General features: G+C 35.4%; 1 non-coding gene across 1 annotated transcript; it reads right to left on the reverse strand.

The window, feature by feature from the left end:
- Positions 1-975: 975 nt before the first annotated feature.
- Positions 976-1,047, reverse strand: TRNAR-CCU (transfer RNA arginine (anticodon CCU)). Its single transcript has one exon. It is a non-coding gene; the product is annotated as a tRNA-Arg (tRNA).
- Positions 1,048-4,229: the final 3,182 nt, after the last annotated feature.

Here is a 4,229-nt window from a genome sequence, read left to right on the forward strand (position 1 = left end):
GAATTTCTCACAATTTTCTGTTAAAGTAACAGTTTAAACCCAACCGCAGTACGTTTATGAAAACATAAATCAATATACAACTGTGTCGCCATGGAATTACATGCTTTCTCAGTGATGTATATGTGTTAAGAATCTTGGAATGGATAATTTATACCAAATGGTATCAACATAAAAACATATAGCTAAAAAGTAGTTTCGTGGGAAGAGAGAATCAAATGTAATGTGGACAAGAAATCTGATAAGATGAATTACAATTATCTCACATGGTACAAACAGAAAATGAAATGAAATGTAAACAATTACATCTCATTCGATATAAAACAGGTATATATGGTTCCCACAGGATCCACCTGTCACAATGCAACAGTAGTAGCATTTCACACCTTGGTAGCTGTACTGTCTGGTTTGTCTAGTTTGTGTTTTTATTTCATTACGGACCAAAAATAGTATTTGATTATTTCAAGACTGTGAACTACAGTGACAACAAACTATTCAAAACATATAGGTAATTATCAAGCTACTGTAAAAAGAGACCATTCTTCTCTCCTATGAAATCGTACTTATCTGAAGTAGGCAAAGTGGAACGAAGATAACACTAAGCAAGATGATAAAACAAAATTTGCTTCTTTTGCCTCTTTCCATCCTTCTACCTTTCCTACTCCGTCTTGATTTTTCTTTCTTTCTCTTCGTCACTTGTTCGTGCTCTTCTTCCTCCTCCCAGTCTTTGCTTCTCATATAAATACAATCATATGATTATGAGAAGACTGACAGCAAAATTACGAAAACGCGCATAAACACTAACAAACAACTAAAGAAATGGAAAAAATACAAAATCAAACGTTCCAATTCCTTCATACTCCTTCGCATTGTAAACACCGGAGAAAGAGACAGAAATAAAAGTAGAAAGATATATGGAAGGGTAGGTAAGCAGATAGAGATGCAAGCAGATATTCCTGCATAAAACCGTCTGGATGTAGTATCCGTCGGGGATCGAACCCGAGTCTGTCGCGTAGGAGGCGACCGTGCTAACCACTACACCACGGAGACATGTAAATTATATGTAGTTGAATTATATAATAATTTCTACGAGAACCGTTATATTACACTTATGTATGCAATGTTAAACGCATATATGTGTATGTGAGTGTACTCGCGCATGCGTATGCTTTCAACAAAAGAGTAAAATGTATTAAACGTTGTTGTATGCCTATCATTGCACTGAAATATGTCCAATCTTAACATATTCCAATGAAGTTGCCAGCCTGTTTAAATCCCTTTTTCTTTTTTTTTTCTTTTTTTAGCTGGCCCGCCAGCATTTATTTCCAGGAAAATGAAAAATGAAAAAATCCCGAATCTTTTCTTATGCTTATTTTCCGCCGATATTGTGACGTCCGCGAAAGAAATAGCGAAAAATAAATACAAATACAATTTGTGTATGATTCATTGTGTATGGTATAATTTCTCCCGTCCTCAAAAGAAAAAAGAAATATATTTGGCGGAAATACCTTACTCTCGTGTGTCATGTCATGTCTATTGTCCATCGTGGATATATTTGATTTTGATTTCCAAAATAACAAATTCTGGTTGAAAGAATTCTTTGTCTGTCTTTTAGTAAAACAGCATTTCACTTCCTCCAGGTGGGGCTGGAACTGATGCATTCCTTTGCTTCTGATCTTTGGAAGCTGGGGATTTCCTTCATTATCGCCAGACTTGCCCGCTATTCAAGAAAAAAAAAAAAATCTGTGGCCTAAGCATTAAGAAAAATCCTGGAAAAAGTATAAAGTGCTCGTTTTTTTCTCTCTCTCTCTTTTGTACTCATTTTGTTGGCATGTTCACTGCGTTTACCATTATCATTATTATCAATACTCTTCACAGACCTCCAAATCGACAATGCCATTAGAAATTACCAGAAGGCCAAATAGTTTATTTACAGGGGCTACCACTCTCGTTTGCAAGTCTATAGTTATTTGTCGAAATTTATGGTAAAAGGAGTCACCAGTAGGAATTTATTTACATATCCCTCGACCACAAATTATATTAATCATTTCATATAGATAAGGTCACTATGATTGAGTAATAAACAGCAAATCGGAATATATAAGATTCAAAGTTTTTTTTTGTGGGGGGGGGGCGGTGAAATTCTTACTGGAATATGTTTAGTTAGTGTTTCTTTCGTGTCGAGGGGGGGGGGTATACGATGACATTGCAAGCTGATATATAAAGAATAAGAAAAGTGAGAGAGAGAAAGAGAAAGATAAACAGATATAGACAGAAACCACAGCCAAGTTTACTTTCACAGAAAAAAGAAAAAAACGAAGATGGTTGATAGAGAGAGAGAGAAAGAAAAGGAAAAATTAACTTACAATAAAGATGATAAAGAATCACGCCAATCATAGTGAGTGGTAATGGCGATCAGGAGTGACGCAGATAAATAGTATAATGATAGAAACGCATGATAGAAATACAGATAATGGCAATAGGGATAAACATGATCATATGCGCACTGTACATTAGCATTCGAAATTTCCCTTTTATTTATTCATTACGTATATATTTTGAAATTCCTTGAATAAACAGTTGCTTTTGGCTGATATTAGTTCATATTTTTAACTGTTAATGAGATTTTTTTCCTCCCTTTTTATCTCTATATCTCTCTCTCCCTCCCCTCCTTTGAAAGATTTTTCCCATTAAAATGTAAGTCACTAAAATCCAAGTCCTTTAAGAAACCATACATTACATGTGAAATAAGAAACTTAATCAAAGAAAAAAACAAACTTCAAAAGAAATATGCAAAGTGGCCACTCTCCTACGGCGAGACATTTCGGTCTCTTCGCAACCGCTTAAAACTAACAATTCGGAAGGCAAAGGCAGATCATTACAAAATGAAGCTTGATCAAAGTGCAGGTGACACTAAGAAGACATGGCAAATTCTAAATGATGTTCTTCACAGGAATAATAAACAAAAAACTGACAAAGTAATAATAGATGAGAAAGAAATCGATGACCCAAACGTCATTACAAATGAATTTAACAAATATTTTATAAACATAGGCGAAAATCTGTCACGATTAACCCCTAATGTGGACGGAGACTTTAAAGAATTTCTCGGGCCCTCCAACAACAACCACATGAGCCTGACTCCGATAACAGACAGAGACATCATCAATGTTGTTAATGGCCTTAAAACTTCCTCTCCAGGGGACGACTGCATTCCCATCAACATTATTAAGAAAATACTTCCTTGCATTCTCAAGCCCCTGAAACATGTAATCACTATATCATTTAGCATGGGAGTATTTCCCACGAAACTTAAGATTGCCAAAGTTCATCCCATGTTCAAGACTGGCACCCCTTGCCTTAATAACTATCGCCCAATTTCCATACTAACAGCTTTTAGCAAAATCTTTGAAAAAATCATGTCCATTAGATTAACTGATTTTCTTTATGCAAATGATATAATCAACAATTGTCAGTATGGTTTCTTGAAGAACAAATCATCTGAATTAGCGGTTTCAGACTTCACAAATGAAACTTTAAAATCTTTTGATGGTCGTAAATTTACTCTTGCTATATTTTTAGACCTTTCCAAAGCATTTGATACGGTCAACCATCGAATTCTTTTGGAAAAATTATACCATTATGGTATAAAAGGGAGTGTACATGCTTGGTTCGCTTCGTATCTGTCAAACCGCACACAGTATGTAGTTTTCAATGACTGCAACTCCTCTAAAAGAACTATCGCTCATGGAGTCCCACAGGGCTCCATCTTGGGACCCATTCTGTTTCTTCTTTATATCAATGATATTGTCAATGCGAGCTGTCTGAGCTTCACTCTCTATGCTGACGATACTTGCTGTTACGCTTCGGGGCACTCCATTATAGATTTGATCAACTCCACAAACAGTGAAATGATAAGTATAAGAAGATGGATGACCCTAAATAGGCTTACCCTGAATGTCGACAAGACACATTATATAATTTTTCATAGGAATAAAGACATGCCTCCTGTTATACCTCATGTCAATGTCGCAAATGTCCCAATCAAAAGGGTTTTTCATACTAAGTTCCTTGGGATTCACATTGATTCTCAATTAAATTGGAAAACTCACATAGGCAATATAGTATCTAAACTAAATAAACTTTGTGGACTTCTTCATCAACTACGCAAAACATTACCCTTGAAAGCCTTACAGCAATTATATTACACATTGGTTTACCCACATTTTATT

Source organism: Penaeus vannamei, chromosome 33 (assembly GCF_042767895.1).
Source record: "Penaeus vannamei isolate JL-2024 chromosome 33, ASM4276789v1, whole genome shotgun sequence".
Taxonomy (NCBI): Eukaryota; Metazoa; Arthropoda; class Malacostraca; order Decapoda; family Penaeidae; genus Penaeus; species Penaeus vannamei.